This window comes from Mobula hypostoma, chromosome 25 (assembly GCF_963921235.1).
Source record: "Mobula hypostoma chromosome 25, sMobHyp1.1, whole genome shotgun sequence".
Classification (NCBI taxonomy): Eukaryota; Metazoa; Chordata; class Chondrichthyes; order Myliobatiformes; family Myliobatidae; genus Mobula; species Mobula hypostoma.
In genome coordinates this window covers 40,134,374-40,149,565 of record NC_086121.1, presented here as the reverse complement: position 1 = coordinate 40,149,565, position 15,192 = coordinate 40,134,374, and the positions used below count along the sequence as shown (strand labels likewise).

Genomic DNA, 15,192 nt, shown 5'->3' with positions numbered 1-15,192 from the left:
ATTTAACTATATATGGTGTTATTACTATTTATTATTTATGGTGCAACTGTAACGAAAACCAATTTCCCCCGGGATCAATAAAGTATGACTATGACTAGTTTGCTGTCTATCCACTCTTTCTGTTACATCTAACTAACTTTGCAAGCAAGATTTCATCTTGTTGACGTTGAGGGATAGGTTATTGTCTTCGCACCATGCCACCAGGTTCTTAATTTCCTCTCTGTACTCAAACTCATCATTACCCGAGATACGGCCTACAATTGTGGTGTCATCAGCAATCTTAATATATTGAGCTTGATGGAAACTTGGCTACACAATCATGGGTGTACTGTGAATACAGCAGGGGGCTGAGTACACAGCCTTGTGGGGCACCAGTGCTCAGAGTGATTGTAGAAGAGAGTTTGTCCCCTATTTTTACAGGTTGGGTCCTGTCTGTGAGGAAGTTGAAGATCTAGCTGCAGATCATTGAGTGCTAAGGCCCAGGTTCCGGAGCTTAGGAATCAGTTTATTTGGAATGATGGTATTAAAGGCAGAGCTGTAGTCAATGAAAAGGAGCTTACATATGCGTCTTTATTCTCCAGGTGTTCTAAGGAGGAATGTTGGAATGTAGGAATGTAGTTACATGACTATATTCAAAATGTTAAAGTTGAGTTGCTGACTCCAGCAATTGAAACTGGACTTAATCATTTATTTTTATCCTTGCGTTTAAAAAGTATCAAAAATGTGTGTTGATTGGGAGATTCTGTTGGACTCTCTCCTGAAAATTTGCTGTGTGTGGCTCAGTTTAGTCAATCACAACAACCCTATTCTCACAATACTTCAAATCTATCAAAGGATAAATTAACCAACATCTTTGTTCTTTTCCTACAACCCAACTATAAAACTGCCAGACAAAGAGGAAAAGAAGAAAGGTTTCTCAAATCTTTCTCAAAGAAGCATGGTGCACCACTATCTCCTTGAAAGTGCCTAGCCGATGAACAACCTAAAATAGGGAGGGAGCATGCGACATACCACCAAGAACCTGCCCCTCCATCAGGATCCACAGAAGTCCAACGTATATGCAGAATGTGCACACTAGATCAGAAACCAAGCACTGAGTCAGGGGCTTCTTATCCCATCTGCAAAAAACTCTGTGGTTCCTATGTTGACCATTGTGATCACAGAAGTCACAAAATCAGAAAAGCAGGAAGTTCAGGAATTGGCGCTGTGGTAGAATTACAGCTCAGAATGTTCCAGAGCTCAAGGTTCAAATCCACCACCATTCTGTGAGGAGTCTCTATATGTCCTCCCCGTGGGTTGCGTCGACTTTCCCTGGGTGGTCCAGTTTTCTCCCCCAGTCCAAAGTCATAGTCATAGTCATACTTTACTGATCCCGGGGGAAATTGGTTTTCATTATAGTTGCACCATAAATAATAAATAGTAATAGAACCATTAATAGTTAAATAGTAATATGTAAATTATACCAGTAAATTATGAAATAAGTCCAGGACCAGCCTAGCGGCTCAGGGTGTCTGACCCTCCAAGGGAGGAGTTGTAAAGTTTAATGGCTACAGGCAGGAATGACTTCCTATGACCCTCTGTGCTGCATCTCGGAGGAATGAGTCTCTGGCTGAATGTACTCCTGTGCCCACCCAGTACATTATGTAGTGGATGGGAGACATTGACCAAGATGGCATGCAACTTAGACAGCATCCTCTTTTCAGACACCACCGTCAGAGAGTCCAGTTCCATCTCCACAACATCACTGGCCTTACAGATGAGTTTGTTGATTCTGTTAGTGTCTGCTACCCTCAGCCTGCTGCCCCAGCACACAACAGCAAACATGATAGCACTGGCCACCACAGACTCGTAGAACATCCTCAGCATCGTCCGGCAGATGTTAAAGGACCTCAGTCTCCTCAGGAAACAGCGACGACTCTGACCCTTCTTATAGACAGCCTCAGTGTTCTTAGACAAGTCCAGTTTATTGTCAGTTCTTATCCCCAGGTATTTGTAATCCTCCACCATGTCCACACTGACCCCCTGGATGGAAACAGGGGTCACCGGTACCTTAGCTCTCCTCAGGTCTACCACCAGCTCCTTAGTCTTTTTCACATTAAGCTGCAGATAATTCTGCTCACACCATGTGACAAAGATGCACCAGGTAGGTTAATTAGTCAATGTAAATTGTCCCCTGATTAGGTTAGGGTTAATAGGGGTGTGGGGTTGCAGGGGCAGTGTGGCTCGAAGGGCTGGAAGCGCCTACTCCACATGGTGTCACTAAATAAATATGATCAACTACAAGGGACTGTCTACGAATAAAGAATCAGCGTGTGAACTTAGAGCTCAAGTCTCTGAAGTGAAATAGGACGGCACAGTAGTGTAGTGGTTAGCACATTGCTTTACAGTACAGGTGGTACAGGTTCAATTCTTGCCACTGCCTCATGTTCTCCCTGTGACTGTGTAGGTTTCCTCCCACAGTCCAAAGATGCTTCAGCTGCTAGGTTAATTAGTCATTGTAAATTGTTCCATGATTAGGCGAGATTGCCGAGTGGCACGGCTTTAAGGGCTGGAAGGCCCAATTCGTGCTGTATCTCAACAAATAAATATAAATAAATAGTACTAACAATTCGCCAATTCAGACACAAGAATTCTACCTATTGTTCCACAAATGACACTGACTTGGGATTGCAAAATGATGTTCTACACCATCTCTTTAACAAATATCCAAGGGCTTCTCACACTAAATTTGATACTGACCAAGACATGCAGATATTACACGAGTAAGTGAACGTGGAAATAGGAATGACCAACACTTGCTACCTGAAAGACACCAACCTACCCTGAAACAGGCTCCAATCACATTTGAGGGTTTGCTTTAGATTATGTTTTTGTTTTTTGAAGTACTTCTTCAAAATAATCGATAACAACATACCCAGTATCTTTGTTAATTTACCTGTGCTGCAATGTAAATACTAAATACTGAATGGATAGATTGTTAAATGAATCTTTTAAGGGCACATTTTTGTCTGGGCAAAGTTGATTCATTTTAAGTTAAAAAAAAGAAAAGATACTCATCAAATAAAGCAGTATTTGTAAAAAGAGTACTAAAAAGTAAGGAAACATGCATTTCTAAGTAGCAGAGAGGGCTGGGTGGAAAAACAAGGGGCTCACCAGTGATCATTTGTATAAGTGACGAAATTGCTTTCAGTGCCATCTAAGTCTGTTGGAGGAAATGATCAACAATGCTTGGAAACCCACAAACCAATCACAACAGTTGCTGAAAAACTGAAATGAAGAATGGATCGGCTCTGGAGAGTTATAGCCATAACAAAAACATGGCCGAGAGGGCAGAACTGGTGGTTCAATTGTCCAAGATACAGATGCTACACGTGTGACAGTAGTTCGGGTAAGCAAGGAGGGCATGTTGCCTTTTTGACAAGCAGGGATGTAACAGCTTAAGAGATGATTCCTGGAGGTCATCTAGTGAGGCCTTAAAATTTGGAAAAAGGGGCGGGTCATTCTAACAGCACTATATTATACATCATCCAATATACCCTCAGTGGGAACTTGAGGAGTTGTATAGAGACATTACTCATAGTTGTAATAATAATGTATTCATCTGAGACTTTAATTTTCACAGTATTAACTGAACCACCCAAAGCAGTAAGGGTGGATTTTGTGAAATGTGTCCAGGAAAGCTTTCTGAGTCAGTAGGGAAAAAGATAGAGTAAACAACTGAAGTGGGAACAACAGGAATTCTGCAGATGCTGGAAATTCAAGCAACATACATCAAAGTTGCTGGTGAACGCAGCAGGCCAAGCAGCATCTATAGGAAGAGGTGCAGTCGACGTTTCAGGCCGAGACCCTTCGTCAGGGAACTGAAGTGGGAATTAGCTCTTTGATTCTAGTGACCATAATTTGAATAGTTTAAGACAGTGATGGAAAAGGATAGGACACGTCCACAGGTTAGGGTCCTAAACTGGAGCAGGGCAAATTTTGGCATAAATAAAGCAAAGTCTAGCAAAGATCAATTGAGCGAGCCTATCTGTAAGAGGGGGAAAAATTAAATGTCAAAATGCAAGACTTTTGAAACAGTAATAACGAGTCTAGGGGTAACATGGTGCTGTTAAGGTGAAAGGTTAATCTGACAAGTTCACCTACTTACTTGATTGAGTTTTCTGACAAGGTGATGAGGGAGGCTGATGAGGGTAGAGCAGTGAATGTTGTCTACATGGATTTTAATAAGGTGTTTGACAAAGTCCCTCATGGAAGGCTAATCCAGAAGATTAGGCCGCATGGGGTCCATGGCAAATTGGCTATTTGGATTCAGAACTGGCTTGCACACAGAAAACAGAGGGTAGTGGTCAAAGGGACCATTTGAACTGGAACTCTGCAATCAGTGGTGTTCCACAGTGATCCGTGCCGGGACCTCTACTGTTTATGATGAATATAAAATGACCTGGAGGAAAATGCAGATGCATGGGTTAGTAAATTTACAGATGAGTTGTGCATAGTGTAGAAGACTGGCAAATAATATGGTGTGATATAGATCAGTTGTAGATCTACTGGGCACAGAAATGGCAGATGAATGTGAGGTATTGCACCTTGGTGGGGCAAATGCAAGGTGCTTAACAGATTTGCTGAGCAGAGGGATCTTGGCGTCATGTTCATAGCTCTATGAAGGTGGCTACACAGGTCAACAGACTGGTTAAAAAGGCTTACGGAATGCCTGCTCTTATTGAGGCACTAAGGTTATGTTGCAACTTTACAAAACTCTGGTGAGGCCACATCTGAAATATTGCATATTGTTCTGGTCGCCCCAATATAAGAAGGATGTTCTTTGGATAGGGTGTAGGAGAGGTTTACTAGGATGCTGCCTGGTTTGGAGGGCATGTGCCATCACCAGAGACTGGACAAACTTTTGTTTTCTTTGGAGCAGCGGAGGCTGACTGAAGAACTGATAGAGGTTTATAAGATTATGAGAGGCACAGATAGAGTAGACAGGGAGTATCTTTTTCTCAGGGTTAAAATGTCTAATACCAGAGGTCATGCTTTGAAGGTGAGAGGGCGTAGGTTCTAGGGGGATGTAAGAGGGAAGATTTTTCTCAGAGAGTGGTCGATGTCTGGAATGTGCTGCTTGGTATGGTGGTAGAGGTAAATACATCCATTTTGTTTAGGTAGGCACATGCACCATACTTAATAAGTTTAAAAAATTATTTTAAAATAATTTAATGAACAAATATAAAATACATGATTTTAAATGAATGGGAGTAATGTAAATAAATGATACTTGGAATTGGATTTTGTGTTAAAAAATTATGAAGTATTTTGTTTTAATGTGATGATTGGCACCAAATATGTTGTTGTATAAGTAAGAGGGGTAGGCATAATAAGTGGTAGCTTCAGCCTACACCCTTTTGGTCTGTTTTAAAGAATCATCATCATGGCTCTGTCTGTCTAAGTAGACAATGGATGTGCCCTTGGGGCACAGACCTGGGCGATGAATATGCAGATCCTGGGCTGCCTAGACATCAAGATCCCCCTCTCGGCCTCATGGATGGGGTCCAAAGGAATGCGAAGCAGTACATTTGGCATCAGCTTGGCTGCAGGAGCTGCTAGGAGGTGACGTGATACCTCATCCAACCGCCTTACAGGCTCCACTCCGGATTTGTGTAGGGTTTACTCCTTAGCCTTCTGTTCTCCCAAAGATACCCACAAGGCAGTGGGATCCGTAACCCTGGATAGGGGCCCATACCGGGTACTGTCAGCCGGAGCCAGCCGAGCCCGGGACTCGCATAAGGCAGGGTCATCACGCCCTGTAATAGTGACATAGGAAGCCACTACCCACTACCCAGTTTTTAAAAGAATATCTATGTTTTTTTGTTGTAATTTTGTCCTATGAAATCATCGTTGAAAATGATGCTTTTTGTTATGTTTGTACTGACCGAAATAAATTTCATTCATTCATTCAATATGAGGAAGATGGAAAGATATGGACATTGTGTAAGTAGGAAGGATTAGATTGCAGGTTTTTTAAAAATTTACTTTTTAGCTGGTATGGCACAAGATTGTGGGCCAAAGGACCTGTTCTTGTGCCGTACTGTTCTATATTACTCTATGATAAAATATGCTGAAGGCACATGGTTATCTTAAGGAAAAAGCTTGTCTATCAAATCCGTTGGGAGTCTTTGAGAAAATAACAGCAGGACAGACAAGGGAGAGCCAGTGGATTTTCTTTTTTCAATTTTCAGAAGGCCTCTGACAAGGTGCTGCACATGAAGCTGCTTAACAAGAGCCCACAGTGTTACAAGAAAGATTCTAGCATAGACAGAAGGAGGCAAAGCATGGGAATAAAGGGTGACGAGTGGTGTTCCACAGGGGTTGATGTTAGAATTGCATCTTTTCACGTTATACGTTAATGATTTAAATAACAGAAATGATGACTATGTGGCCAGGTTTGTGGATGGTACAATGATAGGTGGAGGACTAGGTAGTGTTGAGGAAGCAAGGAGGCTGCAGATGGACTTGGACAGATTTGGAGTATGCGGAAAGAAGTGGCATATGTAATATAGTGTAGGGAAGTGTATGGTTATCCACTTTGGTAGAAGGAATAAAAGCGTAGACTATTTTCTAAATGGGAACAAAATCAGAAATCAGAGACGTAAAGGGACTTGGGAGTCTTTGTGCAGGACTCCCTGAAGGTTAACTTGCAGGTTGAGTTGATAGTAAGGAACGTAAATTTCAAAAGTAGAATATAAAAGCAAGGATGTAATGCGGAGGCTTTACAAGGCATTGGTCAGATGGCACTTTGAGTATTGTGAGCAGTTTTGGGCCCCTTATCTAAGAAAGAATATGCTGGTATTGGAAATGGTCCACAGAAGGTTCGCAAGAATGATCCCAGGAATGAAAAGGTTAACATATAAGGAGCGTTTGATGGCTCTTGGCCTTAATTCACTGGAATTTAGAAGAATGAGCAGGGATCTCATTGAACTCTATTGAATATTGAATTGTTTAGATAGAGTGGATGTGAAGAGGATATTTCCTATGATGGGGGAAATCTAGGACCAGATAGTCTGTGAGCCAGTAGGGTTGATCGGTACCATCTGAGGGGAATAATGCTCATAGTGATTTTTGGCAAGATATACATCTCTAGTTAGATGTGATAGCATTGCACCAGTGGTAGCTTTATGTGTGTCATCATGCATTTTATAACACTACCTTAAAATAAGCATTTCTGAAAAGTGGCTAATATAAAGTACAACATATATATTCAACCTAGTGGTATTTTGTTATCAGTGATCCCTCAACATTGAAATTTGTCACAATGATAGCTGAGTTCAAGCACTTTTCATCAAATGTTGTTATAAAATTCTACATTGAAAACTATGTCATTGGTGGCACTCGCAGTACAGTGCCCAATTTCAGTAGAGTGAATCATTTCATTTTTAGAAGAATATTTGCCTTCTTTCTTTCCTCTCCTTTCTATAAGTGTATACCTCAGATAAATATTATGTGGAGATTTGTGTCAAATATGATTATATGATATATATGTACAGTATCTGAAATATATCTTACGGAAATGTTTGTTTGATGATGAAATTCAATAAAAAATTACAAGAGAAAAATATTTGTCTGTTGTTTATTTTGGAAAAGTCAATAAAAACCCTAGGACACATATAATCACATGGATTTATAGAGAATTTATTCAGCAATTGTTGTGGCAACATCTCTGAAAGTAACTTGATCACCTTTCACTCTTTGAACCAAGTTCATTCCATCAACCACTATAGCAGAAGCCCAAGTACTACGTTCTCTATCATATCAATGTATGATATCAAGAATGTGGATAGCTCTCCATTGTTGTGACGGAGGTGTTCCAGAAAGTCTGTCCACAGGGTTATCAGCTCAGCTAAGAGTGGACTTTGCAGCAGATTGTTCAACTTCTGTTGGTTCAAGTCACTGGCCATGTCGTTCACATGATCTAAGAATGATTTGATCATCCCACTCCTCTCTGGAACGTTGTCCTCAACCCACGGTGTGAACTCTGCCCATGCTAGTCTCATCAGTGCTTCATAGATGTACTTGTGGACCCTGACAGCACAATTGTAGTGTTTACCATCAAGGACTCCATTGATGGACCCCTCTGCGACAATTCCAGCCTCTATGCATATGTCCTTTAGACCAGCATCCCGAAATTGCTTTCCTAGGATGGCTAAGGCATTACATATGGTATGGAATGTCCCGATCTGAGAAGAATGTTGGAGAAGCGCTCTTTGTGCTTCCAGGCAATTTCAGTGGCTTTTGCACAGAGTGTTTGATCCAAGACTACAACAGTTGTTTCTAGATGAAGTTCCTTCCTGATTAGCTCTGATTGGTTCAGGATTTCAAATACTGTTGTCAACTCTGTGGCTGGTGAATTGATGGTTGGCAGATACCCAACAATATCTTGTGAGATTGGTTCTTGGTCTCTGGTGCTGATATCAAAACCAGTCCAGCTTGGGATTGTCTGATTCTCCGGATCTGTTTGTCTTGCAAGTGTCCACACCAGGTTCTTCTTGCAGGCAAGAAGAGCAGGTTCCTTGGTTTCCTGGACAGTGTTCCCTGGTTGGGAGAGGCTGTGGGCCACATGTGCACCTACTACATATACTTCCAGTTCTTGGTCCTCAGTGGTGACTGATCTCTGCTTCAGTTTCTCATGTGTGGAAGCCTGGCTCTTGGCAGATGTGGTCCATAGACATTGGCCTGTACCACTATGCCATTGACTCTATGTGATGTACCCTTTCCAGTGAGAGTTTCCTCAAGTCTATCAATATTGTCCTATGCAAGATTGGTGAAGACATGAGGATTGATGGAGGCTGGAAGTACAACTCTCTGGTTGGAGGCTGTTGTTAGCTTTTGGACACACAGAACAGTGTCGTTCTCTTCAAGTTGGGAGTAAGACACCTCACGTCCAAGCCTGTTCGCTGTTTGGATGAGCTCAGTGTTACCCGTCAGTGTTTTTACTGCATAAGGAAGTAGAAGGTGCTCTGGTGGTTTATATTGACCACATGTCACAGCATATATTATAGGCATCCATTAGTCTCGCGAGACCATGGATTTGCACCTTGGAAGGTTTCCAGGGCGCAGGCCTGGGCAAGACCAGCAGTTGCCCATGTTGCAAGTCTCCCCTCTCCACGCCACCAATGTTGTCCAAGGGAAGGGCATTAGGACCCATACAGCTTGGCACTGGTGTCGTTGCAGAGCAATGTGTGATTAAGTGCCTTGCTCAAGGACACACAAGCTACCTCAGCCAAGGCTCGAACTGGCGACCTTCAAATCACTAGATGAACGCCTTAACTACTTGGTCACGCGCAGCATATATTATGTTCTGACTAAATGACTGAACCAGAGCAGTGACCCTCCGTGTTTGAGTCTTGGTGTCAGGATTTCCAGTGAGCAGTTCAACAAGAAGCTGCTCATGTTGATCCGGTATGGAGGTATCAGCACCATCTTTCACATCAGATGGATGGAATGGCCAGGGAGTCACAGTCATCTCCTGTCTAATGATTGATCTGATATGTTATGAAGTCTGATCTATGATCTTGTCGAAATTGATTGCCTTGGCCCTCCAACCTTTGAGTTCCCTCTGTAGAGTTTGATTTTCCAAGATAACATCCCTTAATGATACACTTTCAGGAACCATTAACAATTTTCCTTTGTCATCTGGAAATATATCTATTGAATTTCCCAGCTCAGATTCCAGTTTTCTACAAATGTGCTTCCTTGTAGAATCTTGCAGGAGTGTCACTCCACCAGATAGTATGAAGGATTCAAGTTTCAAGTTTCGTGACCAAAGAAGTGACTTGTATAATCATCATGTTGGGTATGATATCAGTTCTGATATACAAAGAAAGCTACCACTGCTGCAATGCTATCACATACTTTCTAGCACTAGGGGTGTATACCTTGCTAAAAATCGTTATAAGAATTGTTCCCCCCAGATGGTACTGGTGGCCCAAATTTGGGGTCCTGGTTCACGGACTAAGAGGGCACAATCTCAGAGTAAAAGGAACAGAGATGATGAGGAATTTATTTAGCCAAAGTATGGTGAATCTGTGGAACTCTTTGCTATAGACAGGTGTGGAGGCCAAGTCAGTGTGTATATTTAAAGCAGATGTTGATTATTTATCACTCTTCCCAATAGAATGTGAATCACACAGGACCATAAGTTTAATGAGTCATATCACTAACATACTTCCAAGAACTTTGATGACGAGCTAAAAGTAAGATACAAGCTGAAATAAGGAAAGAACAATGTGGTTTTGTGAAAGATAAAGGAACAAGAAATGCAATATTGATGTTAAGGATACTATCAGAACGAGCCATTCAAGTGCAAAAAGATTTGTTTGTTTTATCGACTACACAAAAGCATTTGATAAAGTGAAGCACAATAAGTTTTTTGAAATACTACAGAAAACTCTAGATCTAGATTCGAAAGACCTCTGCCTAATCAGAAATCTGTACTAGGAACAAACTGCCACTGTAAGAATAGATGGAGAAGTGAGTCAGTTTACGAAAATCAAGAGAGGCGTTAGACAAGGGTGTGTTTTCTCCCCTGATTTATTTAATGTGTAAATGAAACAATATTACAAAAAATAAGAGACATCTTGGAAATCAAAGTTGGCGGTGAAAACATCAACAATTTCAGATATGCAGATGTCACTGTGTTAATTGCAAGTACGGAGGAAGAACTACAAAACTTAAATTGATATTTGCTTTTGACAAGGTCCCACACAGGAGATTAGTGTGCAAACTTAAAGCACACGGTATTGGGGGTAAGGTATTGGTGTGGGTGGAGAATTGGTTAGCAGACAGGAAGCAAAGAGTGGGAATAAACGGGACCTTTTCAGAATGGCAGGCGGTGACTAGTGGGGTACCGCAAGGCTCAGTGCTGGGACCCCAGTTGTTTACAATATATATTAATGACTTGGATGAGGGAATTAAATGCAGCATCTCCAAGTTTGCGGATGACACGAAGCTGGGTGGCAGTGTTAGCAGTGAGGAGGATGCTAAGAGGATGCAGGGTGACTTGGATAGGTTGGGTGAGTGGGCAAACTCATGGCAGATGCAATTTAATGTGGATAAATGTGAAGTTATCCACTTTGGTGGCAAAAATAGGAAAACAGATTATTATCTGAATGGTGGCCGATTAGGAAAAGGGGAGGTGCAACGAGACCTGGGTGTCATTATACACCAGTCATTGAAAGTGGCAATGCAGGTACAGCAGGCGGTGAAAAAGGCGAATGGTATGCTGGCATTTATAGCGAGAGGATTCGAGTACAGGAGCAGGGAGGTACTACTGCAGTTGTACAAGGCCTTGGTGAGACCACACCTGGAGTATTGTGTGCAGTTTTGGTCTCCTAATCTGAGGAAAGACATCTTTGCCATAGAGGGAGTACAAAGAAGGTTCACCAGATTGATTCCTGGGATGGCAGGTCTTTCATATGAAGAAAGACTGGATGAACTGGGCTTGTACTCGTTGGAATTTAGAAGATTGAGGGGGGATCTCAGTGAAACGTATAAGATCCTAAAGGGATTGGACAGGCTAGATGCGGGAAGATTGTTCCCGATGTTGGGGAGGTCCAGAACGAGGGGTCACAGTTTGAGGATAGAGGGGAAGCCTTTTAGGACCGAGATTAGGCAAAACTTCTTCACACAGAGAGTGGTGAATCTGTGGAATTCTCTGCCACAGCAAACTGTTGAGGCCAGTTCATTGGCTATGTTTAAGAGGGAGTTAGATATGGCCCTTGTGGCTACAGGGGTCAGGGGGTATGGAGGGAAGGCTGGGTTCTGAGTTGGATGATCAGCCATGATCATAATAAATGGCGGTGCAGGCTCGAAGGGCCAAATGGCCTACTCCTGCACCTATTTTCTATGTTTCTATGATATAGTTGTTGAAGAAAGTGCAAAAATGGGTCTATCTATCAAAAGACAGAATGTATGGTGATATCCAAAAAGAAGGAGAATTCTGTCCGCAGGCTGAGAATAAACGGGAAAGACATAAAACAAGTACAGAACTTTTGCTACTTAGGAAGCTGGGTGACATCAGATGGCAGGTGCGACATGGACATCAAAAGAAGAATAGGGATGACAAAAGACACCTTTACAAGAATGAAGAGTATATTGACCAACACTAAACTAGGCACGACAACCTACCTCAGAGTACTGAAATGTTACATTTATCCAGTTATGTTATTTGGCTCAGAATGTTGGACAATATCTAGTAATGAGGAAACAAATTGAAGCAGCAGAGATGTGGTTTTTGAGGAGGATGCAAAGAATATCATGGACAAAACAAATATCTAATGAGGTTGTCATGGACAGAGCAAACACAAAAAGAGAAATAATGTATGAGATCATGAAAAGGCAATGTAACTTCATTGGACATGTGATTAGGAAAGAGGAGTTAGAATGCACGGTAATTATGGGAAAGATTGAAGGGAAGAAAGCAAGAGAAAGGCAAAGACAAATGATGATGGAGACAGCAGCCAGATAACTGGAAATGAATACCAATGAATTGATCCACTTGACCCGAAACAGGAGTGTGTGAATGTGGGCCATGGCAGTCAAAGCTCAAACTGGGCATGGCACCTGACGATGATGATGATGATTGGACTTCTGGTTAAGATGGTACCTGCATACAATACTCCTTCGGTTGACACCTTCTGGATAAATCATGAAACCATATATTTTACTTCTTTTATGTCTTTTATGTTTATTTTTCATCTTGAATGTGATTCTGGAACTGTTGGAGCTTGTGGTTTGCAGTTTGGAGATTGTTTGGGTGTTTCAGCACTGTGCAGTCTCCAACAGGATTCAGGGAGGCAGAGGCAGCATGTGCAAACCTCATGGCAAGAAGGGGCGAGTCCATGTTTGACTGCATTTCGCTGAATAAAGTGACGAGCGAGACTGAAACAGAGGCGAATGTGGAAGGTGAACGCTCACTGCCTGCCTTTTTATTGCTATTCTGAGCTGTATCTCAATTAATCAAAAAGAAACTCGGGGGACAACTTCTCCATGCTGAGGGTGGTGAATATATGGAATGAACTGCCAGAGGAGGTGACTGAGGTACAATATAATCATTTAAGAAGCTCTTGGATAAGTACATGGAGAGGTGGCGCTTAGAGGGATAAAGGCCAAATGCACAAAATTCAGACTAGATGGCTGGGCACCCTGATCAGCATGGATTGACAGGGCCAAAGGGCCTATATTCCTGCTAAATTGTTCCATGACTCTAACAGAAAAGGTGGAAATACTCAAAAAATCAGGTAGTATCTGTTAAGAGATTAAAGCTGGCTGTTGTTACAGATGGATGAACAGTTTCAGCACCAAGAGAAAAGATCAGAATTTGTTGAATAAAGCGAATAATGAGCCCAAGGAACGCAACGTGTCTTGATGGAAGATGACCTGCTGTTTCTCAGCTTACAATGGGTTTTACTGAAATAGTATAGAGGCCAAACATGGAGCAATTAGAATAGGAGCAGAATAAACAAATCTCTAAATCTCACCCTTTCAGGTTAAATTGAAATGCTTTGCTAAGAAGTGCGGCACAGTAGCCCAGCGGTCAGTGCAACCATTTTACTGTTCCAGTGATCACCCATCAGCATTTGCTTCCTACTGCAAAGAGTTTGTACATTCTCCCCATGATGGTCCGGATTTCCTCCGGGTGCTCTGGTTTTCAGTTGGCGTTAGTAAGTTGGGGACATCAGAAGCACGGCAACACTTGCAGGCTGTCCCCACAATGGACATGTGGCAAGTAAATCCATTTCTTTAAATTACAAACAAGATAAAATCTGCTGATGCTGAAAATCCGAGCAACACACACAAAATGCTAGAGGAACTCATCAGGTCAGGCAGCATCTAGGAAAAGAGTATAGTCGACGTTTTGAGCCGAAACCCTTCGGCAGTAATGGAGAAAAACTGCTGAGGAGTAGATTTAAAAGGTTGGGGGAAGGGAAGAGAGAAACACAATGTAATAGGTGAAACCGGAAGGGGGAGGGATGAATAAAGAGCTGGGAAGTAAATTGGTGAAAGAGACAGAAGGCCATGGAAGAAAGAAAAGGCGGGAGGAACACTAGAGGGAGGTGATGAGTGGGCAAGGAAATAAGGTGAGAGAGGGAAAAGGATCTGGGAAATGGTGAGGGGGTGAGGGGGGCATCACTGGAAATTTGAGAAATCAATGTTCATGCCATCAGGTTGGAGGCTAAACTCCTCCGCCAACAAGAGCAGGATTTCCTGGTGGTCACCCATTTTAATTGCACTTCCCATTCCCATATGCCTCTGTTGTCATGATGAGGCCACACTTCGGTTGGAGAAATGACACATTATATTCCGTTTGGGTAGCCTCCAACCCGATGGCATGAACATCAATTTCTCAGACTTCTGGTAATGCCCCCCTCTCCACTTCACCATGCCCCATCCCCTTTTCCCTCTCTCACCTTATCTCCTAGCCCACCAATTCTGGTGCTCCTCTGCTCTTTCTTCCATGGCCTTCCATCTCTTTCACCAATTTCCTTCCAGCTCTTTACTTCATCCCTCCCCCTTCAGCTTTCACCTATCACCTTGCGTTTCTCTCTCCTCTCCCCCCCCCCCATTTTAATCTACTCCTCAGCTTTTTTTTTTCCACTCCTGCCAAAGGGTTTCGGACTGAAACATCAGCTATACTCTTTTCCATAGATGCTGCCTGACCTATTGAGTTGTTCCTCCAGCATTTTGTGCATCTCTTCAATTTGAAAGATAAGCAGTTCAATTGCTGGGTTAACTGTAACAACTGGTTGGCTCCCTGGAAGGTGAGAAGGAATTAGGTTAAAAAAATGTTTAGCTCTTCTGATTGCATAGACAATTGTATGGGAGTGATGGGAGGAAATAACAGATTGAGTCAGGAAGTTACAGGAATGATCACCTTATAACACTGAATGGGGAGGGAAATATGTATCTGGTGGTGGAGGCACACTGTACATGGAGAAAACTACCCCCCCATCAAACTTTACAATTCCTCCCTTGGAGGGTCAGACACCCTGAGCCAATAGGCTGGTCCTGGACTTATTTCCTGGCATAATTTACATATTACTATTTAATTATTTATGGTGCAACTTTAACGAAAACCAATTTCCCCCGGGATCAATAAAGTATGACTATGACTATAAAGGATAACTGGTTGAAGGTGAAGGC

General features: G+C 42.3%; 1 protein-coding gene across 3 annotated transcripts in view; it reads right to left on the bottom strand.

The window, feature by feature from the left end:
• Positions 1 to 15,192, bottom strand: part of mtor (mechanistic target of rapamycin kinase) — a 343,897-nt gene that overhangs the window by 328,146 nt on the left and 559 nt on the right. The window lies entirely within an intron of this gene.